Below are 26,266 nucleotides of genomic sequence, written 5' to 3'. Positions count from 1 at the left end.
AGAAAATAAAGAAGATATTTGCATATTTTTGCAAAGAAGCGATTTTGGCTGTTTGAAGAAACCGATTCCAGATCATTTGAAGATGACAATATTACAACATGGCCCTGAAAGATATCAGAATAAAAGTGGTCCATTTGCTGAGAAGGATGGGAGATCATTTTCCAAACAGTGGTTTGATAAAGTTTCCACAAACGGAGAAATTGTGGAGAGAAAATGGTTGTTATACTCTCCATATCGGAAAACATGCTGTTTTCAAAGGAGCATTTGTTGTCTATGTCAAACTTTGGAAAGGAAGACGGTTTCTCCACTTGGAGAAAATTAAATCCAACAATACCTGACCATGAGAAAAGCCCTTCTCATAGAGCTCACATGAGGGAATACCTGAACCTTGTAGTTCGACTCCATCATTCAACTACGATAGATGCTGAACTTCAACAGCAAATGTCTGCTGAAAAGAAAAGATGGAAAGCTATAACTGAACGGATTGTCGAGGTTATATCCTTTCTGGCAAAATAGAATCTGGCCTATCGTGGACATCGAGGAGAAGGAATATCTGGGTTATCAGAGCCAGGGGAGACAGTCAGTGAAAATACAGGAAATTTTCTAGCAACAATCAGACTTTTGGCCAAATATGATGACATCTTAGCAAAACACTTGCAGAGAGGGAAAGAGAAACCAAAAAGTGTCACCTACTTGTCCAACAGAATTCAAAACGAAATAATCAATCTTCTTGGTGAAACTGTCAAGAAAAATATAATTTCCGAAATTAAGGACGCAAAATATTTTAGCATAATGCTGGATTCAACTCCAGATATTGCCCATGAAGATCAGGTTTCTGAAATTCTGCGTTACGTTCATATTGATGAAAACAGAAAAGTAGAAATAAAGGAGACATTTCTGGGATTTTTTCAAGTCAACAAGAAAAATGCAGTCAGCCTGGTAAATAAAATTCAGGAAAAATTGGAAGAAGACAAAATTTCCATGAATGACTGTCGTGGTCAAGCATATGATAACGCAGCAGTTATGGCTGGAGTGAGAGGAGGTGTTCAACAAAAAATTCTTGAAGTTAACCCAAAAGCTGTGTTTGTGAACTGCGAGAACCACAGCCTCAATTTGGCCTGTGTCCATGCAAGTGAGGTGCAACCTGTTGTTGTTACATTTTTTGGCATTCTAGAAAAACTCTACTTTTCTTTCTTCATCTACTTCTCGTTAGGAAGTGTTAAAATCATTTGTCACTTGGACTGTGAAAAGACAGTGTGACACAAGATGGAGTTCCAGCCATGATGCTGTGCAAGTAATCCACGAAGAGTGTGACAACGTTATTGCAAGCCTTCAACACCTGCTGGAAGGAGAATTTTCAAGGGAAACTAAATCTGATGCAGGATCGCTACTGAACTCTATTCAACAGTTCCCGTTTATAGCTTTATTAAATTTTTGGTACTCAGTTTTATCATCAGTGGATAAAGTCTCAAAACGTTTGCAGGATCCGAAAATGGGGTTCCATGAAGCTTCTTGTGATCTGAGAGGACTTATTCATATCTTGAGTTTGAAGAATGACGAAATTATCCGCAATGCAATAGATTTAGCCAATGAATATTGTCAAAATTGGGGAATACCAATTGCACGAACAAGGAGAAGAAGAATAATGCCTGGAGAGTCAGCAAGAGATAGTGGACTGACGGCACAAGAAGAAATGAATAGAGTAATGGTAGAGATTGTGAACAGATTAAAAACTGAAATTGAAGACCGCAGTGTCCGTCTTCAAAGACTCAGTGACCGATTTTCTTTTCTTCTGAACTTGAATTCAGGAGTGATTGAAGATGAACAAGAAAGAGAGAAATTAAAAAAGGAATGTTCAGACTTTGCAAATTATTATGACAATGATGTGGTTGCAATTCAGTTATATGACAAAATTATTGATTTTGTGATGCTCCTTCGAGCTGGAGGGAATAGAGTTCCCCCTGATCCTAAAGATGCTCTGGAGTCTTTACTGCAGTATGGGAGGGATGTCTTTCCGACGCTGTGTGTTTCATTCAGATTACTGCTTACAATCGCATTTTCAGTCGCAAGCTGTGAAAGGTCATTTTCAAAACTGAAATTAATAAAAACATATCTGAGGTCTTCTATGTCACAGGAGCGACTGACCAACCTGGCTTTAATAAGCATTGAAAAAGAATTTCTCACAGCTGATGTAAAAAGTGAAGTAGTTCAGGTGTTTTGTGACAGGAGGTATCATTTGGGGAAAAGAACTTAATACATTTGATTGATTTATATTAAAATCGAATAAAGCGTTTATTTCATGTTTCATCTGTGTTTATATATTCAAAATGTTTTCCTTTCTCATAATATTTCTCAGTATATTAGGCCTTATACTTGAGTCTTTGGGGCATACAATCAAGATTTGCCCCGGGCATCACCAGACCTCTGCACGCCACTGAACTGGCAACAGCCTAACTTTAACAAAACTGACCTTACCGAAAAATATCAGACTCTAGTTTCATCATTTAATCCATATACACATTTGTTCGACTTCCAGAGTACCCCTTCTGTGTTAGCTGCCTCTTTAGGAGGACAGAGAAAAATGTCTCTATGGAGTTGATGTCCCTGCAAGAAGGCAGCTTTTATATCTATAGATTTGCATTCCCATGCCTTTGTGGCTAACAGATCCAAGAAGATCTTTAAAATAACCTTTCCTGCCGTAGATGAATCTACCCTTAAATCCTGATCTTCTAAGTTTTCTTCAAATCCCCTCGCCACAAGCCTGGCCTTTGCCTTATAAGTTCCATCCAGAAGAACCTTTTCCATGTAAATCCATCTGTAGGATAGAGCCCTTTGTTCCCTATCCGGTACTTTCGTGTATACCCCAAATTCACTCCAACTATGCAGTACTTGCTGTTTGGCATCTTTGATAACTTTTTCATCTAACTTATTGGAAGCCACCAAAATCTCACGTGCATGTAGGCTTCTACTCCTATTAGTATTTGTAGTCTTACTCATGTTCCGAGACCTTGATAAACTACGTCCCCTCTCCCACCTGGTACCTCGTTCTGTACTGCTACTCTTTGATCTTTCCCTTCTGCTGTGATGTCCTTTCAATAGTTGTCGACCTTTTCCTGCGGACCTGTTCACTATCCGATGTACTATCTGAACTGGCACTGCATTTCTGTGCCCTCCATTTTTTAACTTCATGTTCCCAATCCAGTGCCTTGACTCCCTCCCCTGAATGCTGTACATTCAACCAATGTTTATACTTTCCAGTGGCCTTCCCTGCTCTACTAATAACAGTTGCATCCTGCCATTGGCTAGACTCTTCAAACATGTATGTCACTTTTGCACCAACATTTAGCAGTTGTCCTTTCGGAAAAATGGCCTGTTCTAAATCATCAGAAGTGTTGTGTTCCTCTACAGAAACTCTGTCTATATCAGTTAACTGGTCCTCATAGTTCTGTAACACGTGCGTACCAGATGCCTTGGTTCCTCTTCATGTCTGTCTGCTCTGTCTAAATTTGAAAATTTGTAATCTGTACCCATTATCTTTGATGAATGTTCCCTAACAGTTTGATTGCCATATTGAAAAATAATTGTTTTGCTATCCATGCCTATGATCTTCCCTGGGCCTTTCCATTCATTAAAATTGTCTCTCTTATAGTATACTATGTCTTCTTGCTGAAAAACAATATTTGATGGCCGTACATTATGCCTCAAAGCTCTGCGAATTATTTCAGAGACTTCTGATTCCAAAAAAGCTTTTCTACTTCTATGTAATGCATTTAAATGCTCAGCAAAGGAAGAGCTAATTGTAGTCCCTTCCAAAGCTGGAGGCTGCTCATCCAAAATGGACGGAATTTTAGGATTTCTACCAAACAATAATTGATAGGGACTATAGCCCCCAACCATCTGCAATGAATTCTTTGCATGTACCACCCATGCTAAAGCTGAATTAGCTTGCAGTTTGGTCTATCTGCCAAAATTTTCCAGAGCATGTCATCTATTACCGCATGGTTTCTTTCACACAGAAAGCCTGGGCTTTCTGCAGGCGTATTCAGAACTGTGATATTCAAGGTTTCACACATATCCCTAAACTCATCATCAGCAAATTCTCCCCCATAGTCCGTAAGGAATTTTGCCGGTGGGCCCATTCCTGTCCCTATCCATTTTTCCACGATTTGATCCAGAATTGCTCTCTTTTCTTTACTTCGTACAATCGTTGATTGACTAAATCTGGTTGCTAAATCTACAAAATGCAAAATAAATATATTGGCTTTATCCCAGATCTTAAGGTCCAATACCACAATGTAATTTAAATCCCTGGCCAAAGGTAGGGTTGCTATCAGTCGTGCTGGTGTCCTTCTGTACTTCCTACAAACTTCACAGTGATCACTAACCTGTTCTATTAGCTTAGTATAGTCTTTATCCCTTACCCCTGCATCCTTTAATACATTTTTCAGCCTCCAAGGAGACGGATGCGCAAATTGCCTATGCAATTTTAATACAACAAGCTTTTTATAAGCTAAAGTCCCATTTTCAACTGCCATTAACACATCCTTAACAATTGTACTTGAAATGTTATTTGTCAGTAATAGAATACAATAGTGTCCCGACTGTGTAAATTGTAAGTCCACCGGGTTTCCAAAAACTGTTGCTTTATCCTGTTCCATATCCAGTTTCATGTGTGCTTTCTTCATCGACTGTCTGCTCAGGAAGCAAAGGTATCTCACTTTGCAGGGGCAGCAGGGTAGCATGGGGGGCAGCAGGGTAGCATGGGGGGCAGCAGGGTAGCATTTAGGGGCAGCAGGGTAGCATGGTGGTTAGCATAAATGCTTCACAGCTCCAGGGTCCCAGGTTCGATTCCCGGCTGGGTCACTGTCTGTGTGGAGTCTGCACGTCCTCCCCCTGTGTGCGTGGGTTTCCTCCGGGTGCTCCGGTTTCCTCCCACAGTCCAAAGATGTGCGGGTTAGGTGGATTGGCCATGCTAAATTGCCCGTAGTGCAAGTAAGGTTAAGGGGGGAGTTGTTGGGTTACGGGTATAGGGTGGATACGTGGGTTTGAGTAGGGTGATCATGGCTCGGCACAACATTGAGGGCCGAAGGGCCTGTTCTGTGCTGTACTGTTCTATGTTCTATGTTCTATGTTCTACTTGATACAACATCCGTGCTAATGAAATGATTCACTTCGGCAATATTGCAACGGATCACCGCTCTTTTCAGCGACTTCAGAGTATTATCATCCCCAAACCTGAAACTTGTGGAACTTTCAAATTCCTTAACCGTGTTATGATTTTCAGCATTCAAGGAGTCCAGGTAACATTTTAACCAGTCAATTCCACACAGTAGATGTGCAGCCACTGTCCAATACAGCACAATTGAAGGGTTCTGCAACCAACACCCTTATTACCGGCGTAAAACCGCTTGTTAATAGGACAATGCCTTCTTTCTGGTCACTTACTTTTTCCTCTTCTGACTCTTCCATGTCATGTGTTGCTTCAAACTTTGTATTATAAAGTGTTGGACAGTTGAAAGCATAATGTTATTGAGAGTCACATCGAAAACATTGATTTATCATGCCCTATGCATTTCTGGGGTTCATCTTTCTATTGTAGGTTCTAATTGGGTTTCTGTCTTCATAATTTCCAGGTCCTGATCTCCTTCTATAGTCTTGGAACCTGTTTGTAGCCATACGCTTTCACCATCTTATTAGTAGTGTACCTTCCATATTGTGCTTTAGTGCAGGCTGACCTATTTGGGTCATCAGAGCCATCGGAATCAAATGTTTCCCCAGAAACTTTTTTTAAAGCTTCTGTCATCTGATCGCATAAGGTATCTTTATCTGCAAACTGAACTCCTGTCAAAACCAGGATCCTATCCATGTTGCTCACTCTAGCAGTCAAGTAATTTAAAGGCCAACACAGACTGTGGAAATTCCAGATTGTGTTTCTGCAGCCTTTTATATAGTCTGCCAAATTCCATTATATAGTCTGCAATGGAGAAATCCTCTATTTTCTGGAACCTATCAAAATCCGACCATGCTTCATACGAACTGAACAAGTCATCCTTCTTATAAATCATATCCATATAATGTAATAGAGTCTGCAGACCTTCTTCTGAGTCTAACTCTTCCAATTCCAGCTCAGAAAACATTTTGCTCCAGCTTTCACTGTCATAAAGGTAGAGAAAGAGCCAATGCCATACCTTGTTTTCTCTTTCCCAAGGCAATTACCTTAGTCCACATAACTACTGCACTTCTCCATTGGTCGTACGATCCTCTTTCAGAAAATAAGGGGGAGGTAGTCATATCCAGTCATCTTTATCCTAGGTTCAGCCATATATCTTTGTTTTTTTTTCTTCTCACTCACTCCTTGGTTTGGTCTGGAAAAGGTATATCTTTCAACCCTTCACATTTGCACAGCAACCATCCTCTGCTACCATTTGTTAGACGTTTAGCTGCTGTTGTATAAAGAGTCAAAGGTTCTGCTCCTTTTCCAAAAACACCTGTAATTTACTTCAACAGAATCTGCACAAAACTCTAACATCACATCACCTGACACAAAGGCCGCCTGAAGCCCCTTTACATAATCAGTGTCAATTATTGGGTACTTAACATACATGAGACAACTAATTGGAATGTCTCTCAACCCATAACTTAACACTAAAGCCCATCTCTGCATCTGGCTGGCTATTGGAGATGGAATACCCAGTGTGCGGCCCTAGCATTGCTGTCAATGGGTGATGATCTGTTAGAAAAGTAAACTTCCGTCCATTGGTAAAAACGTTTGGTCCCGAAGATAATGCCTAGACCTGCCTTTTCTACCAGAACATAGTTCATTTCCATTTTGTTCAAGGATCTTGATGCAAACGCTATCGGCTTCTCTTCACCGTTGGGTATTATGTGAGAAAGCACCGCTCCCACCCCATAGGGTGATGCAACACAAGCCATTTGCAAAGGTAGCTTTGGATCAAATCACTGTCCTATGTGCAGGTTCCAGGCTCCATCAAATCCCAAGATCATTTTCTGGAGTCAAGGTGGCTGGACCACTAGCCTGCAAGCTAAGGAAACTAATAAGCTTACATCTGGGATTTTCCCAGTTGGCTTCCAGGTCCCTGCAAGTGACAAGGGACAATTGCGTTACCAGCAGCCGATTTGGGAGACAGTGCTCCCGGCAGGCCTAGCGGCCCTCACTGGCTGCATGGCTGCAACTGTAGCCGTGTATTTATGTTTGCCCTGTGTATTTTTTTCATGTACGGAATGGTGGGTCTGAACTGTGTGCAGAACAGTACTTTTCACTGTAACTTGGTGCGCGTGACAGTAAACAAATCCATCCATCATCCAGGTTGCCCGGTGGAGAGGGTCCCTCCACCCACTCTCAGTGGAAGGCCTGGCTGTACAGATCCTTTATTAGTTTAAATTTGAAAAAACTGGAGAGAGGGAGCCTCCATTTTGGGTCACCTTTACACTCACCTACCTGCCATGGCATCCTCTATTGCTTTCAAGTTGGAATGTCTCCTCTTTTCATAGAATCTCTGCGGTGCAGCAGGGGGCCATTTGGCGCACCAAGTCAGCATCAGCCTTTGGAAAGAACACCCTACCTAGGCCCATGTCCCGGCCCTATCCCCATAACCCAGTAACCTCACTTAACCTATTGGACAATAAGGGGCAATTTAGCATGGCCAATCCACCTAATCTGCACATCTTTGGTCTGTGGGAGGAAACTGGAGCACCCGGAAAAAACCCACTCAGATACGGGAAGAACATGCAAACTCCACACAGACAGCCACCCGAGGCCGGAATTGAATCCGGGTTCCTGGTGCAGTGAGGCAGCAGTGCTAACCACTGTGCCGCCCTCCAGCTTTGAAAGTCTACCCACTATCCTTAATTGGATGGCACATCAGCCCTCTGCCCAGTAGTTGGCCAATTTTGGTAAAGTCACAGGTGGGTGTCAACACAGTGCAGACGTTTCAGACCCCCATTTGAGCCTCCAGATGTTTTCAGAAGCCTGCAGGAGAATCCTGCCCCAAGAGGACATTGCACTAATTAAGGTTGCATTCCCCAAAATTTAGAGGTGATTTGATTCAGGTTTTTAAGATATTCGGGGGGACAGATATATTAGATGGAGAAACTAATTTTGTTGGTTTGGGAGCCGAGGACTAGAAAGCATTGTCTAAAATTCAGAGCCAGGCATTTTAAGAGCAAAATTAGTAAACATTTCTCCACATAAAAGGTGGTATGCATTTGAACCGCTCTTTTTCAAATCACAGTTAATTCTAGATCCGTTCTTAATTTAAAATTGTTAGATTTCTGTTCACCAAAGATTTTGAGGAATTCAGGATGGTACATGGAGTTAATTTACAGATCCTCCTTCCATCATCTCATTGAATGGTAGAACAGGCTGGTGAGGCTTGTTTCTGTTCCTATGTTCCAAAGCACAGCAGCTATTCAGCGGCATTTCCGTAGTGAATGAATTGTAAAATCGGATGTTGATTATTTTTATACATTGGTGTCATCCAGTTGGCTCAGTTTTTACTGAACGATTGCTTCGCTCTATGTTTGGTCATGGAATGATTAATTGTCTCAACTCTGTGCATTTTAATGAAGGGGTTTAAAAGGCTTTATCATGAATAAAGTGATGGCAACTGTTCATGCAATGCTATCTCTGATTTTTCTGGCTCAGACCAATGTAGAAATTATGCTGAAATTTATTCCTGTTTGAGCACTGATTTTGCCAACAAGAATTTATGTTTAAATTCCTTGCAAAGCTTGGCCGACACTGGAACTAAAGAAAACAGGCATGAGAAAAACACAAATGCTGTGCCAACAATACAGGTAGTATCAGCTGGGCTGAAGTTCTCTGTCTTGCTCTTTTCCTCTGACGTGCCTCTTCCTCTTCCATTATTATCCAAAACAGGGCCATTGGGAAGACCATTCCAACTGTTTATTTATTTGGGATGTGTGCAAGGAGTGATGGGCTTTGAAAGTTCTGAAAACTTTCAGCAACACTGAAATGCCACTGAAACTTGGGTTAAGATGAGTGCTGGTCTCAGTCATAAAACTTCAAAAGCAATTGGGGGGGGAAAACCCACTAGCAATCTCCAGAGAACCCAATTACACCAATGTTGGACATAACAGCGTGTAAGGTGGCAGCATGTTTGTGTACTCAGGGCTAAACCCTGGGCTTAAGGACAGGAGTAGGAGGAGCAAACCCAGCACAACTTGACTCTCCCTGGTGTCAATCAAAGATAGAATGCGCGGCAAAGCTTGTATTTTAATTCAGGTTAACTATCATGCCAGGCAGGCAGTTGCATCAGGCTCTGTCCTTGGTCTGCACTGAATTCAGCCGGAGTTCCATAATACCCTTTTAACTCGGGAGGGTGTCAAAATTCCGGGAGGCGCAGAGTGAAAGGCCAAACTGGTTTATTTTAAATTGAAAATAAAGCTGCTACCCTGGCTGACCAAACAAACGTTCCAGCCCAGGACTATCAGGAACTTCCTGTCTGGGTTTGGGAACCACATTTGAAAGTCTTGCTAACGAGCCCAGTTTGGTGGGGCTCTGCTCGCTCACCACGGGAACTCCTATTCTACGAATCCCAAGCGGACATCAATCCCCTTCACGAAGGCTTCATCCTGCAGCTCCTGCCACAACCACTTCTGGTGTTTTTTTAACAGCGTGTGCAGGAGTGACAATAAAGTGTCCAAATTTGAGATACATAGAACATAGAACATTACAGCGCAGTACAGGCCCTTCGGCCCTCGATGTTGCGCCGTCCTGTGAAACCCCTCTAAAGTCCCTCTACACTATTCCCTTATCGTCCATATGCCTATCCAATGACCATTTGATTGTGTTTAGTGTTGGCGAGTCCACTACTGTTGCAGGTAGGGCATTCCACGCCCTTACTACTCTCTGAGTAAAGAACCTACCTCTGACATCTGTCCTATATCTATCTCCCCTTAATTTAAAGCTATGTCCCCTCGTGCTGGACATCACCATCTGAGGAAAAAGGCTCTCAATGTCCACCCTATCTAATCCTCTGATCATCTTGTATGCCTCAATTAAGTCACCTCTTAACCTTCTTCTCTCTAACGAAAACAGCCTCAAGTCCTTCAAAACCATCTTCCCTCCATACCAGGCAACATCCTTGTAAATCTCCTCTCTACCCTTTCCAATGCTTCCACATCCTTCCTATAATGTGGCAACCAGAACTGCACGCAATACTCCAAATGCGGCCGCACCAGAGTTTTGTACAACTGCAACATGACCTCATGGCTCCGAAACTCAATTCCTTGATGCACCATCAATCGGACACGAGGCCAGAGGTAGTTCCAAACCACAGGCTTTAATACACTAGATATATGCCCGGCAGTAGACGTACAGAGAAAGGCCGACTGCCAGCCGGTACGGGTTCTTATACCCCGCCTCGTAGGCGGAGCTACCTACCTCTCAGCCAATCGGCAGAGAGTCACATGACTAGCCTCAGCCAATTGGCAGAGAGTCACATGACTTGCCTGGGCCAATGGGCAGCGAGTCTTCTGCACCAATGGCAGCTTGGTTCTAGGGTACCGTAATCTCCCTAGTCATACTACCACATTCACCCCCTGTTGAGAAAGAAGCGGGGGGGGGGGGGAAGAAGGAGAGACAGAAGAGAGGGGGGGGGGTGTGTGCCCTGTGGGTGCGTGAGACTGGTAGTATGACTAGAGATGTTTAAACCGCACCGAGGTATCTATAGCTGCCCACGGGCCCGTGACTAATGTGCAAGAAAGCAATAATACTATTTACAGTGTACGAGGGAACAAAAAAAATGGAGAACAGGCAAGGAACATATGCAAGAACACAAGAGTCCATAAAGTCCATCAGTACATCAAATTGACTCGATCAGCCGGATGGGTGCCTTTGATGTCCTGCTGGCAGTGGCGGACTGGCCAGGGTGTCAGCTTGCCCGATGGCAAGTGGGCCCCTGATGAAGTGGGCCCCCTATATCAAATAAAAATGCAATAAAGAAACAAACACAGACAACTGTTTTAGTAATAAAAAGGAATAAGAAAAAAAGAGAACAGGACACAAATGAACAGTGCATGAAAAGGAACGAAGCAGGGGAGGTAGTGGAAGGATGTGGAATAGGGGGCCCGGGTCGGGCATAATTAAGGAAATTCCATGATTTCAGCAAGAGTGTGTGAATTTAAAGATAAAGTTACAATTCGTGATTTGAGATGGTCGACAACTTCAAAGGCTATCAAGCCGTAGTCTTGGTTCAGCCGGTACATCGGTCCGGGGCCCGGAGAGCCAAGAAGGGGCCCGTGAATCTCTGAAGGGCCCTTAAAAATTATAATTAATGAGATAACTAAATCTCCAACTTCTTTCCTGAGATTTGTATTCTAACTTAATAAAATATAATTGTTTTTAAGAAGAGCAATACCAAATAAAAATGCAATAAAGAAACAAACAAATAATCACTCAGTGTATGAAGGAACGAAGCAGTGTTAAACGGATGTGAAAAGGAGTGGAGGGGGGGGCTGGTTCACCCGGGTCGGACATAGTTGGAAATCCATGTTTTCAGCAAGAGTGTGTGAATTTAAAGATAAAGTTACAGTTCGTGATTTGAGATGGTCGGCAACTTGAAAGGATATCAAGCAGTACATAGGGTCGTGAGGTCACCGAAAAGGAGAAGCGGTACCTTTGACCGTGAATCATGAGGTCAAAGATATTGAAGTGATAAGCCATGATCGGTAAACTCAAAAGGGTTGCGACTTGTAACACTACACTGGCATCAAACTGGACATGTTAACTTTGGTCGTGGGACCATTCTTAATGTCTTACTATAGTCGGACCAAACTTCTAATTTCAACAGTTGTCTCAGTTGCTTGCTGGTGTGAACACTGGACAGTGGATTGTCTCCTCTTCTGAAGCTGCATAGGCCACAGTAGTATTGACTAATGAACATAGCCTATTGAAGTGTAAGTAAGTTATTTTATATTTTTTATCAAGTAGGGGTTTATCTGGCGTTCCTTCAAGTTATTCTTGCAATCATCAATATTCATTTTTCCCAATGTGGGCTATTTTTAATTAAGTTTTTATTTCAGGAATATTACCCCTACCAGCATGGAAAAGAAAAAGCATAAATCTGGGTCACTAAAACGCAAAGAACAAAAAGAAGCAGAAAGGAAGGAATTAGCCAAGCGATGCAGGCCTATTACAGAGTTTATAATACCACAAGCACAATCCACATCAATATCCAGTTCTGCAACAAATAATCAAGAAGCGAGAAACAATGCTCATGGTGATGATGCAATGATATGCGAGTTACAAGAGCAGAGAAGAGCTACTTTGAATGTAGAGACAAATACAAGTGCATCCATTACTAATCAACCCAGGCCCAATATTTCTTCTGGCTTCCTTGTTTTGGTATCTGTACTGCCTGTAGTTGCAACATCTGAACACATAGCTTCAACTAGTGACAGGGAATCAGATATTCCTTCAAGCATAAATGACTTGGTTTCTGAAGCACATCCTGTAAATGAACCTACGTAAGAAAATGAAAGATCAATTACTGGAATCTTCCAATATCCATCACGAGCAAAGCTAAAACAGTTTTTTGCTGAACATCCACTTCAGCCACTTGGTGATCTGCCATTTGATGCTCATTTGTATGAGAGGAAAATTATGAATGACTCAGTCCCAAGAAAATGGCTAACATATAACAAAGAAAATAAATGCTTATATTGTTCATACTGCTTAGCCTTTGAGTTTCCCAACACTTGTAATCCATCACCCTTTGTACAGGCTTTAGTGACTACAGGTGTATTAGCCAGAGCTTGACTTTACATGAATCGACAACAACACATGTCAGAAATGCTCAGCAATATATCAGTGTGCTTAATGATGGCACCTTAGATAAATTTTTTGCAGAACACTAATTAAAAGGAAAGAAGAAGTATTGAAGCAGAGAAGTATTGTCATGAGGATTATAGACATCATAAAGATGTTAGGACTTCCTTTTTGAGGTCACAGAAATGAATCGGCCTACAATCTAGATAATGAGGTTCTGAATCATGGCAATTTTTCAGCTACAGTGCAGTTGATGGCAACATATGACCCCATTATGGCAGCTCACGATTCTGCAGTGCAAAACAAGTCTAAACAAAGAATCAAACGATTAGAGCAACAAGGAAAGGCTCAAAGTAAAGGCCGTGGTGGGCTTGTTACGTACCTGAGTAAAACATCTATAAACATGTTAATCAAAATTATGAAGAATATGATACAAGAAAGAATTAGTCATGAAGTTTCTCAAACAAAATATTATTCTATTCAGGTTGATTCAACACAAGATAATTCATCCATCGATCAGTTTAGCATTATTATTCGGTATGTGCTTAAAGGTATTATCTGTGAGCGACTACTTTCAGTTGTGCCAAGTAATGATGGTACAGGACAGGGACTTTTTGATCTATTGATTGAAACATTACAGCATCTTAAAATTGACCCCCAAAAATGTTTATCTGATAGCAAAGATGGCGCTGCAAGCTACCATGGCCAGTATAATAGTTTACAAAGTAAAATTGCTGATGTGGCTGATCAACATGTTCATATATGGTGCTATGCCCATGTCTTGAATTTGGTGATAACTGAACCAACAAAATGTTGTGTGCCTGCAGTTTCTTTTTTCAATTTGCTCCAGAATATAGCAACTTTTGTGAAAGCATCATACAAGAATATGATGCTGTATGGATAAAAGTTGTTGGAAAACATCTAGGACAAGAACAAATGAAACGATTAAAGCTAATTGGTGAGACCAGATGGTCAGGAAAATCTAATGCAGCAACAACTATATTTGGATGTTTTGATGATGCCGCTGCCAGTACTTTCGTAAATCTATTGACATGCTTATCAATGATACAAGATTCAGAAAAGTTTGATGCAAAAACAAAACATGAAGCAAATGTTTTACTTCAAAGTCTTCTAAAGTTTGAAACCATATTGACAGCATTTACTTACTTGTATATATTTGAAACTACAACCCCGTTATCAAGTTATCTACAGACAAGTGGTTTAGATATGTTTACTGCATGGAGTTTGGTAGATTCAACTACAACAAAGTTGAAGGAACAGACAAGAACAGGCAAGGCTTTGGAATTTGTAAATAAATGTAATGACAGGATTTCACAGTTGAATATGGATGAAAATCAAACATTGGAAATTGATGCATTGGAAACAGCATTGCCAGTTAAGAGGCAGAGGAAGAAGAAAAGAATGGCAGATGAGCTTATTGATGATGAAAGAAATTCCTCAAATTCTCTAGCTGATTTTCGAGTAAATGTGTTTAACCTAATAATGGATCGCATTGTCCAGTCACTAGAATCACGCTTTGTACAACACAAACAGTTGTATAAAGATTTGTCCTGCTTGGACCCAGCAAAGTTTAAAACTATTTCAGAGAAGGGCCTTGAAGATGAAGCATTGGAAGGTCTTATTAAGCTGTTTCCACAAATCAGCAAAGATCAAGTAATATTGGAATTGTTTTCTTTGGCTTCAAACTTTGATGTATTAAAGCTATTGCTTAATGATGGTGAGAATATGGATTCCAGTTGCAACAATTGTAAAATTTGCAGCACTTGCCCATCTGGCATCCAACAGACTTCATGACAAGGCACATGATAACCTTTATGAACTTTATAAAGTCATCTGCACACTATCAGTTACTCAAGTCCAATGTGAGAGGACATTTTCAAAGCTAAAGATCATAAAGACGAGGTTAAGAAATTCGCTGTCTGAGGAGAATTTGGAATCATACATGTTGCTATCCATTGAAAAGGAATTGTTAGATGAATTGGATGCAGAAACAATTATTGGCAGATTCGCACAATCATCTAGCGAACACAAACAATTTCTCTTAATATAGTGGACTGCATGCAATGCTCTATTGTGCTTTTGAACTATCTGCTAATGTGTCAATTGTGCAGTAAACTATTTAAAAATATCAACCAATTACTTAAAATTTTAAAAAAAATTAAAAATTCAATTATAGCATTCTGTATTTACATTTGGTATCTACTGGCAGTAATATGTACAGTACATGTACACTGTAATTACTAAGAAATACGCATTTTTTCCACAAAAACTTTAACTGTACCCTTTTTTCCATATGCATTTTTTGAAAATTTTATTTATTCGTTATGAAAATTAAATGATAGCATTGTAGTTGTGGGTGGGCCCCCTTTGTCTCCTGGCAACCAATATTTTTAGACCCAGTCCGCCACTGCCTGCTGGACCTGCGCAGCGGTGTCGGTGATGTCGGAGCGATGGTCGTCCGTGACTCCGGGAGCGGCGGTCGTGGTCCTGTGTCCGTACCCCTGGTCGGAGCTAGTGGTGGCCAGGCCCGGGGAGGGGGGTCCTGTGCGTCGGGTTGCGGGGGCGCTGGGGGCGGTTGGGACTGGAGGGGGGGTGCTGGTGCAGGGGGGTGTGGCCGCACTCCGGCGGGTGCCAGGTCCCGAAGGGAGACCGTGTCCTGTCGTCCGTCGGGATACTTCACGTTCGCATACTGCGGGTTCGCGTGGAGTAACTGGACTCGTTCAACCAACAGGTTGGACTTGTGCACCCGCACGTTCTTCCGGAGCAGGATGGGCCCAGGGGTGGCCAGCCAGGTTGGGAGCGGGGATCCTGAGGACGACTTGCTGGGGAAAACAAGAAGATGTTCGTGAGGTGTTTGATTTGTGGCAGTACAGAGGAGAGACCGAATAGAGTGGAGGGCGTCTGGGAGGACCTCTTGCCAGTGGGAGACCGGGAGACACCTGGACCGCAGGGCCAGCAGGACGGTCTTCCAGACCGTACCGTTCTCCCTCTCGACCTGTCCATGTCCCCGGGGGTTGTAACTGGTCGTCCTGCTAGAGGCGATGCCCCTGCTGAGCAGGAATTGACGCAGCTCGTCACTCAGGAGGACCCCCGATCGCTATGGATGTAAGCGGGGTAACTGAACAGGGAGAAAATGGTGTGGAGGGCTTTAATGATGGTTGTTGTGGTCATGTCAGGGCAGGGGATGGCGAAAGGGAAGCGGGAGTACTCGTCAATCATGTTTAGGAAATACGTGTTGCGGTTGTTGGAGGGGAGGGGACCTTTGAAGTCCATGCTGAGACGTTCAAAGGGGCGGGAAGCCTTAATAAGATGCGCTTGTTCGGGGCGGTAGAAGTGCGGCTTGCACTCCGCGCAGATGTGGCATTCCCTGGTCACAGTCCTGACCTCAATGGAGTAGGGCAGGTTGCGGGTCTTAATGAAATGAAAGAAGCGGGTGACCCCCGGATGGCAGAGGTCCGCGTGGAGGGTGCGGAGGCGGTCCACCTGCGCGTTGGCACAGGTGCCGCGGGACAGGGCATCGTGAGACTCGTTTAGCTTCCCAGGACGATACAAGATATTGTAGTTGTACGTGGACAACTCGATCCGCCACTGCAAGATCTTGTTGTTCTTGATCTTGCCCCTCAGTGCATTAACAAAGATGAAAGCCACTGACCGTTGGTCTGTGAGGAGGGTAAACCTCCTGCCGGCCAGATAGTGCCTCCAATGTCGCACAGCTTCGACTATGGCCTGTGCCTCCTTTTCCACCGAGGAATAGTGGAGTTCAGAAGCGTGGAAGGTTCGGGAGAAGAAGGCCACGGGTCTGCCCGCTTGGTTGAGGGTGGCCGCCAGAGCTACGTCAGACGCGTCGCTCTCGACCTGGAATGGGAGGGACTCGTCGATAGTGCGCATCGTGGCCTTTGCAATGTCTGCTTTGATATGGCTAAAGGCCTAGCGGGCCTCTGTAGACAAGGGGAACGTGTTGGACTGGATGAGAAGATGGGCTTTGTCGGCGTAGTTAGGGACCTACTGTACATAGTAGGAAAAGAAGCCCAGACAGCGTTTGGTGAGGGGAAGTTCGATTAGGGGGCGCATGCGTTTGCAGTCGGGGCCTATCACTCCGTAAAGTACTACATAGCCGAGGATGGCTAGACGGTCGGTGCTGAACACGCACTTATCCTTATTGTAAGTGAGGTTAAGGAGTTTTGCGGTACGGAGGAATTTGCGGAGTTTGATGTCGTGGTCCTGCTGGTCATGGCTGCAGATGGTGATGTCGAGATACGGGAAGGTTGCCCGCAAACCCTATTGGTCAACCATTCGGTCCATCTCCCTTTGGAAGACCGAGACCCCATTTGTGACACCGAATGGAACCCTTAAAAAGTGGTAGAAGCGCCCATCTGCCTCAAACGCGGTGTACTTTCGGTCACTCGCGCGGATGGGGAGCTGGTGGTAGGCGGAGTTAAGGTCCACCGTGGAAAAGACTTTGTACTGCGCAATCCTGTTAACCAGGTCGGAGATACGGGGGAGAGGATACGCGTCCAGCTGCGTAAACATGTTGATGGTCTGACTGTAGTCTATGACCATCCGATTTTTCTCCCCAGTCCTAACCACCAGCACTTGTGCTCGCCAGGGGCTGTTGCTAGCCTCTATGACCCCTTCCTTCAGAAGCCTTTGGACCTCGGACCTGATGAAGGTCCGGTCCTGGGTACTGTACCGCCTGCTCCTGGTGGCGACGGGTTTGCAATCCGGGGTGAGGTTCGCAAACAAGGAAGGGGGGTCGACCTTGAGGCTGCAGACAGTAAGGGGGGGAATAGGGCCGCCGAATTTGAAAGTTTAGCTCTGTAGGTTGCACTGGAAGTCCAATCCCAGGAGTGCTGGTGCGCAGAGGCGGGGAAAGACGAGGAGCTTGTAGTTTTTAAACATCCTCCACTGGACCGTGAGGTCCGCTACGCAGCACCCGGTGATCTGGACTGAGTGCGAACCGGAGGCCAGAGCGATTTTGTGTTTCACTGGGTGGACGGGGAGCGCGCAGTGTCTTGCCGTGTCAGGGTGGACGAACCTCTCTCTGCTCCCGGAGTCCAGTAGGCAGCTCATCTCATGGCCGTTGAGGAGGATCTTCATGGTTGCCGTGGAAAGCGTGCGGGGCCGTGACTGATCCAACGTCACCGAGGCGAGTCGTGGCAGGAACTCAGAGTCGTCATCCAGCAGTGAGTAGTCACTTGCGGGGTCCTTCCTGCCAATCCAAGATGGCGGCGCCTGTCGGCCGCATGTGGTGGAGGGTGAACAAGATAGCGGCGCCCGGGGGTCGCACGTGGAGTCGGGGGTCCAAAATGGTGGCGCCCGGGGATCGAACGTGCCGTCGGGGGCCCAAAATGGCAGCATCCGGGGATCACTCGTGGCGGTGGGGGGTGGGGGCAGCGAGGTCCGCAGGCCGTACGGGACCCTAGAGGAGCACGGGGGGGGGGGGGGGACCCGCGGTCGCTGTTCGGAATGGCAGCAACCGACTTTGGCAGACGGCCGCAAAGTGGCCCTTCTTGCCGCAGCCTTTACAGGTTGCGGTGCGGGCCGGGCAGCGCTGGCGGGTGTGCTTGGTCTGACCGCAAAGGTAGCAGCGGGGCCCCGTGGGTTTATCGGGGTGTCCTGCGGCGCAGGTCTGGGGGGGGGTCCGAGTCCGCGGGGGTGAGGGAGATGGTCGCGTGCCACGCTGCCCAGGGAGGCACCACGCGGCCGGGGGCATATGCGTGGGCGTTGCGGTCAGCGACCTCTAAGGAGGATGCGAGGGTCCGTGCCTCAGCGAGGCTTAAAGTGTCTTTTTTCCGGAGTCTCTGGCGTATCTGGGATGATTGCATACCCGCAACAAAAGCGTCTCTGATCAAAAGTTCGGTATGTTCAGCTGCAGAGACTTGCGGGCAGGCGCAATTTCTCCCCAGGACAATGAGGGCCCAGTAGAATTCGTCGAGGGACTCACCGGGGAATTGCTGCTTCGTAGCCAGGAGGTGCCGCGCGTAGACCTGGTTCACCGGCCTGATGAAATGTCCCTTCAGCAGGTCCATGGCGGCGTCATAGTCGAGTTCATCCTCTATAAGAGGGTAGACGGGGTGCCCACGCACGAGTGGAGGATGTGGAGTTTCTGTTCCCTCGTCGGGCGGTTTTCTGCTGTGTTGAGGTAGCTGTTAAAACACGCCAGCCAATGTTTAAGTGTTGCTGAAGCATTTGTGGCATGCGGGCTGATTCGGAGGCATTCTGGCTTGATCCGTAGCTCCATTTCAAAATGCTAGTGTATTAAATTGATGCACCATCAATCGGACACGAGGCGAGAGGTAGTTCCAAACCACAGGCTTTAATACACTAGATATATGCCCGGCAGTAGACGTACAGAGAAAGGCCGACTGCCAGCCGGTACGGGTTCTTATACACTACCTCGTAGGCGGAGCTACCTACTTCTCAGCCAATCGGTGGGGAGGCACATGACTAGCCTCAGCCAATTGGCAGAGAGTCACATGACTTGCCTGGGCCAATGGGCAGCGAGTCTTCTGCACCAATGGCAGCTTGGTTGTAGGGTACCGTAATCTCCCTAGTCATACTACCACATTCCTCTACCAATAAAAGCTAACACACCGTACGCCTTCTTAACAACCCCCTCAACTTGGGTGGCAACTTTCAGGGATCTGTGGACATGGACACCGAGATCTCTCTGCTCGTCCACACTACCAAGAATCTTACCATTAGCCCAGTACTCTGTCTTCCTGTTATTCCTTCCAAAATGAATCACCTCACACTTTTCTGCATTAAACTCCATTTGTCACCTCTCAGCCCAGCTCTGCAGCTTTTCTATGTCCCTCTGTAACTTGTAACATCCTTCTGCACTGTCCACAACTCCACCGACTTTAGTGTCATCTGCAAATTTACTCACCCATCCTTCTACACCCTCCTCCAGGTCATTTATAAAAATGACAAACAGCAGCGGCCCCAAATCAGATCCTTGTGGTACACCACTAGTAACTGGACACCAGTCAGAACATTTCCCATCAACCACCCTTTGTCTTCTATCAGCTAGTCAATTTCTGATCCATGCTGCCAAATCATCCTGAATCCCATGCCTCTGTATTTTCTGCAATAGCCTACCATGGGGAACCTTATCAAACGCTTTACTGAAATCCATATACACCACATCAACTGCTTTACCCTCATCCACCTGTTTGGTCACTTTCTCGAAGAACTCTATGAGGTTTGTGAGGCACGACCTACCCTTCACAAAACCATGTTGACTATCTCTAATCAAATTATTCCTTTCCAGATGATTATACATCCTATCTCTTATAAACCTTTCCAAAACTTTTCCCACAACAGAAGTAAGGCTCACTAGTTACCGGGGTTATCTCTACTCCCCTTCTTGTCAAGGGGACAACATTTGCTATCCTCCAGTCTTCTGGCACTATTCCTGTCGACAAAGATGACTTAAAGATCAAAGCCAAAGTCTCAGCAATCTCCTCCCTAGCTTCCCAGAGAATTCTAGGATAAATCCCATCCGGCCCAGGGGACTTATCTATTTTCACACTTTCCAGAATCGCTAACACCTCCTCCTTATGAACCTCAAGCCCTTCTAGTCTAGTTTCCCATTGTAGTTTACAAGGCCTGCGAAAGAATTTAATTCTGTCATTTTTGTGGGGTTAGTGCCTCTTTGATGGTCTTAACATCATCCTCCATTGCGTTTAGACCTTTTTATCGACTCAGTACCTTCGGTTGATTACTTCCCTGCCTGGACACACATTTTTCTATGTTGAGACAAATACCTGAATCATAAAATCATCTCAAAACCTCCTCCAGGTTTGCTAGGTGCTCTTTTTTGTGGCTCCTGTGATTTTTACATCAAAAGTATACTGCCAGCTAATGTAACCCTTGGAAAATGTTCTCCATCAAGCATTTAAAAATGGTACATGCTGATGAGACTCCGAAAGGTATGCATCAATATTTGTGTACACTCTTATAGGTGTCAATTGCCACGTACTTCTTAGATGACACTTCTAATTAAGCTGGAAGTAGGTCTGGCTCATATCTAGTTTGGTGAAGGTTTGACCCGCTGCCTGTTTGGCACCAAGATCTTGTATACGATGCATGGGGTACCGATCTAAATGTGAGGCTTTATTAACCGTTAGTTTATGGTCCCTGCAATATAAGCCTACTTGTCAGGCTTGAGGATGGGCAATACTGGCACTGGTTCGAGTGCACAGAGGAAGAATTCAGAATTCGGAATCGAACCCGGGTCCCTGGTGCTGTGAAGCAACAGTGTTAACCACTGTGCTACTGTGCCGCCCTATGGTCACACACTAATATATAATAGTGATAGATGCATACTAGTATAATCATATGCACATATGAGCCGTAAATATACATGACCAATATATGCAACACATAATCCTAAATCCTGCTTCCAAAAGAAACATAACAGGTTGTGAGGCATCATGGGATTTTTAGCCAACTAGCTTGGCCATATATAGAACATAGAACATAGAACATTACAGCGCAGTGCAGGCCCTTCGGCCCTCGATGTTGCGCCGACCTGTGAAACCATCTGAAGCCTATCTGACCTACACTATTCCATTTTCATCCATATGTCTATCCAGTGACCACTTAAATGCCCTTAAAGTTGGCGAGTCTACTACTGTTGCAGGCAGGGCGTTCCACACCCCTACTACTCTCTGAGTAAAGAAACTGCCTCTGACATCTGTCCTATATCTACCACCCCTCAATTTAAAGCTATGTCCCCTCGTGTTGGTCATCACCATCCGAGGAAAAAGACTCTCACTGTCCACCCTATCTAACCCTCTGACTATCTTATATGTCTCTATTAAGTCACCTCTCAGCCTTCTCCTCTCTAACGAAAACAACCTCAAGTCCCTGAGCCTTTCCTCGTACGACCTTCCCTCCATACCAGGCAACATCCTAGTAAATCTCCTCTGAACCCTTTCCAAAGCTTCCACATCCTTCCTATAATGTGGTGACCAGAACTGCATGCAGTACTCCAGGAGCGGCCGCACCAGAGTTATGTACAGCTGCAGCATGACCTTGTGGCTCCGAAACTCAATCCCCCTACTGATAAAGGTTAGCACACCATATGCCTTCTTAACAGCCCTATTAACCTGGGTGGCAACTTTCAGGGATTTATGTACCTGGATGCCGAGATCTCTCTGTTCAGCTACACTACCAAGAATCTTGCCATTAGCCCAGTACTCTACATTCCTGTTACTCCTTCCAAAGTGAACCACCTCACACTTTTCCGCATTAAACTCCATCTGCCACCTCTCAGCCCAGCTCTGCAGCTTATCTATGTCCCTCTGTATCCTATAACATCCTTCAGCACTATCCACAACTCCACCGACTTTCGTGTCATCTGCAAATTTACTAACCCATCCTTCTATACCCTCTTCCAGGTCATTTATAAAAATGACAAACAGCAGTGGCCCCAAAACAGATCCTTGCGGTACACCACTAGTAACTGAACTCCAGGATGAACATTTGCCATCAACCACCACCCTCTGTCTTCTTTCAGCTAGCCAATTACTGATCCAAACCGCTAAATCACCTTCAATCCCATACTTCCTATATGTAAACTCTTAGTTCCCACAGACTCACGCTGAAAAAGCGTAGTTCGCTGGACAATCTTTTTTGGAAGCTGCCCTGACAGAATGCAGCTTGTAACACAGAGATGCAGATAACGTAGTCCGGGAGGCTATAGGTATCCAGGGAAACAGAGGGGCACGGTGGTGCAATGGTTAGCAGTATTGCCTGACGCCGCTGAGGACCTGGATTTGATCCTGACTCCGGGTCACTGTCCATGTGGAGTTTGCACATCCTCCCCGTGTCTGCGTGGGTCTCACCCCCACAACCCAAAACTGTAGGTGAGATGGCCACATTAAAATGCTCCTTAATTGAAAAAAAAAGAATTTGGTACTTGGGATTTATTTTTTAAAAGGTATCATGGGAAATCAAGGACAGCTGAGAAGGGAGGATTCCATCTGTTATTGAACAGACTGTGCTGCCTAGCAACCAATATTTGTTATGGAATTCGAGTCCAGCCGACATAGGCTGCAAACTGTATAAAATGTTTCTGATTTCATATATCCAGCAGACAGACGCTTGGTATTCCCAGAGGACTGCTTCCAGCTAGCGTAATAAACCGCTTGACATTGATGCATATCCGAGTGTGAAGTGATTCTTCTGGATTCATTCCTGCAAATAGACTGGCCATACCCTGAAATATTTGGGTTGAGCATCGGGATCCACATAAGTCTTTACCTTTTCTCCCTTTATTCTACCAAGGCCTCCTTGGAATACCTCGGGGTATTTGCCAATGACTTTGTACAGTCCACCAGTTCTGAGTTTAAAAGTTTGTAGCCAGTCCTCTGGAGCCAGTCTCTGTCCAAAAGGCTGGGTCCTGGTCCTTGTGCAACTGTGAGCGGGGATTGCACGGACTGCTGCCCAAATGTAACCAGGATCATAGTGGTCCCCATAATCTTCAAAGGTTCCCTGTATGTGTGGCCAATCTACCAGGTGTTTTGCTGGCCTAGGGGCAAGATGCCCATCTGGAGATCCCAAAAGGTCTGTTCCCCAACAATGGAGAAGGCAGCAATGTGTCCAACTCCATTTCAAGAGAATGGCTGTTGAACAAGAGTGCTATCTTTATCAGGGCAACCTGAGGGGTGATGCTTTCGCTTCTGACCTGGGCTTCACGTGCATTGACGATTCTGGCAATGGATCATGGCCTTTGGCCACACTTACAGCAGTCTTGTGGCTGACACTTGTAGTCTTCTGGGAAGGCATCCCTGGTATTTCTATGGCTATCGGCCGTCTTTTGAGATGCCAGAATATCCTGGCTGAATATTGAGTTGGTGGTGGGTGTGGCACATGGGAGCAGGTACCTTCATTGGGAATGCTGGCTTTCCTAAATGAAGGTCTCCCTTCCTCCACCCCCCTACAATGCGCCCCCCCCCCATCCCTCGTCCAGCCTGAGAACATTATCTCTTGCCGTTCTTCAAAGATAGTGCTGATTCTGTAGTCCTTTTGAGGTCAAGGGTGGGTTCTGCCAACAATCTTTTTTGTATTGCGACAGTATGGATCCCACACACTAGCCATTTGCGTAGCATCTCGGACAGGGATGGGCCAAAATTGCAGTATTCGACCGGCTTCCTTAATCCCACCAGGAATTCTGTCACTGGTTCTCCAGGAGTCACCCCAGCCAAGTTGAATTGGCAATGCTGGAGGATTATGGATGGCTTTGGGTCGTAATGGTTCTTTACTAGATTCACAAGCTTGTTGAATATTTTAGAGTTGAAGCTTCAGGAAAAGTTAAACTCTTAATAATGCTGAATGTAGGGCAGCACGGAGGCGCAGTGGTTAGCACTGCTGTCTCATGGCACCCAAGTCCCAGGTTCGGCCCTGGCTCTGGGTCACTATCAGTGTGGAGTTAGCACATTCTCCCCGTGTTTGCGTGGGTTTCGCCCCCATAACCCAGGTGGATTGGCTATGCTAAATTGCCCTTTAATTGGAAAAAATTAATTGGACACTCTAAATTTATTTTAAAAAGATAATGCTGAACGTCAGGGCCCCGCTTGCTGTCAAAAGGATTACTTTATGTGTGTCATCCCCTTCTACGCCATTGGCACAGAAGAAGTAGCGCATGTGTTCAGTTTACTGAGGCCAGTCCTCCACGTCAACATCATAAAGTTCGAGCTTCTCAAACAAGGTTATTACCCAGAGTTGTCATCAGAGAGTTTTGAAAAGGCTGGTCAGAATCTCGTATTTGATCCTTGTCGCCAGTGTAAGCACAGTGGTTGCGCTGTTGCTTTACAGTGCCAGGGATCCAGGTTCAATTCCCAGCTTGGGTCACTGTCTGTGCGGAGTCTGCACGTTCTCCTTGTGTTTGACTGGGTTTCTTCCGGTGCTCCGGTTTCCTCCCACATGTCCTGAAAGATGTTCTTGTGAACCATCCTGCATCTTAAATATTTGGATATAAATCATGGAATCACAGAATAGTAGAACTTACAGTGCAGAAGGAGACCATTCGGTCCATTGAGTCTGCACTGCCCCTTGGAAAGAGCACCCCACCCAAGCCCACACCTCCACCCTACCCTCATAACCTAATAACCTCATCCAACCTTTTTTTTTGAACACTAAGGGCAATTTAGCATGGCCAATCCATCTAACCTGCACATTTTTGGACTTTGAGAGGAAACCAGAGCACCTGGCGGAAACCCACGCAAACACGGGGAGAACGTGCAGACTCCAGACAGACAGTGACCCAAGCCGGGAATCGAACCTGGGACCCTGGAGCTGTGAAACAACTGTACTAATCACCGTGCCACCCTGTACCAACACATTATTTGCGATGGAGAATTATGTGAGCTTGCCTTTTTGCATGGGGTAGGTTATTGGGCAGGGCTTTGTGAATAAGTGGCAGAGGTTTTGTCAGATGTATCTTGAAGTGGTGCTAAATTTCAAGTTAATGGTATTTCAGCATATAACCAACATAAATCAGTCATGCGCGTGTATCCCAGAGGTGAAAGGCACAGTTTTGCTTCTCTGCTGTAGTTATGATGAAACCTTCAAGGAAATTCCAATCTCATTGGTTTTATCCTGTAGATTATTCCATGCTGCCCGTAATCTTCCATCAGGGAAATTGGACAGGTTACCTGCTCCATTAACCAGCCGCCAACTCAGGTTAACTCACTCACCGTTGATTTCCTCCAGGGGTTCCATCTGGTCGCTGTTCAGCTTTTTTATTGGGCGAACCAAATAAGAGCAGAAGGTTCGAATGGGTAGAATTCAACCTGCTTCATCATCAAACTGCCCTGCCTTCTACCCTGGTTTTTCCTTGCAAGTGATTGCTGAAGTGATGTTTCCATACTTTTCCATCCATATAACTTTGGCACTTCCTGACACATTCACATGTGGCTGGAGTATGCAGCAATGACAACAACTTGTAGTTACAGATTATTATTTCCCTCTCGTACTCTCCATACCTCTTTGAAGCAGGTCCAGTCCCAGTCTGAGCCAACTTGCTTTCAGTCACTGGACTTAGAAGGCTGGTGCCTCAAAACTAATTGAAGGTGACGGGTCTGCGCCAGCTCTTTATTTTTGGAGAAACGACTGTGGCAGGCCTGACATCTTCTATGCACGTCACACTCCAGAGCTGCAGCTGCAAGTTTCTGCTGCTCAACGGTTGGACCAGTTTCCATGGCAGTAGAAGGTACATGTTTATGTTTCAGCTCATGTTGTCCCTCATTAATTTTTCCTGTTATCTTCCATTAGTTGCAGGCCGTATGAAAAGGTGCAAGGCAAAGAACAAATAGGCATCTAAACAATAAGCTAACTAATCTCCACGATTCTGAAATCACAACTCCATTCAGTAACAACCACAATTTGCATTTACATTGCCCCTTAAGATCGTAAAATTTCTCG

The sequence above is a fragment of the Scyliorhinus canicula genome, chromosome 15 (assembly GCF_902713615.1).
Source record: "Scyliorhinus canicula chromosome 15, sScyCan1.1, whole genome shotgun sequence".
Lineage (NCBI taxonomy): Eukaryota > Metazoa > Chordata > Chondrichthyes > Carcharhiniformes > Scyliorhinidae > Scyliorhinus > Scyliorhinus canicula.
Note: the sequence above shows the minus strand (reverse complement) of the source record.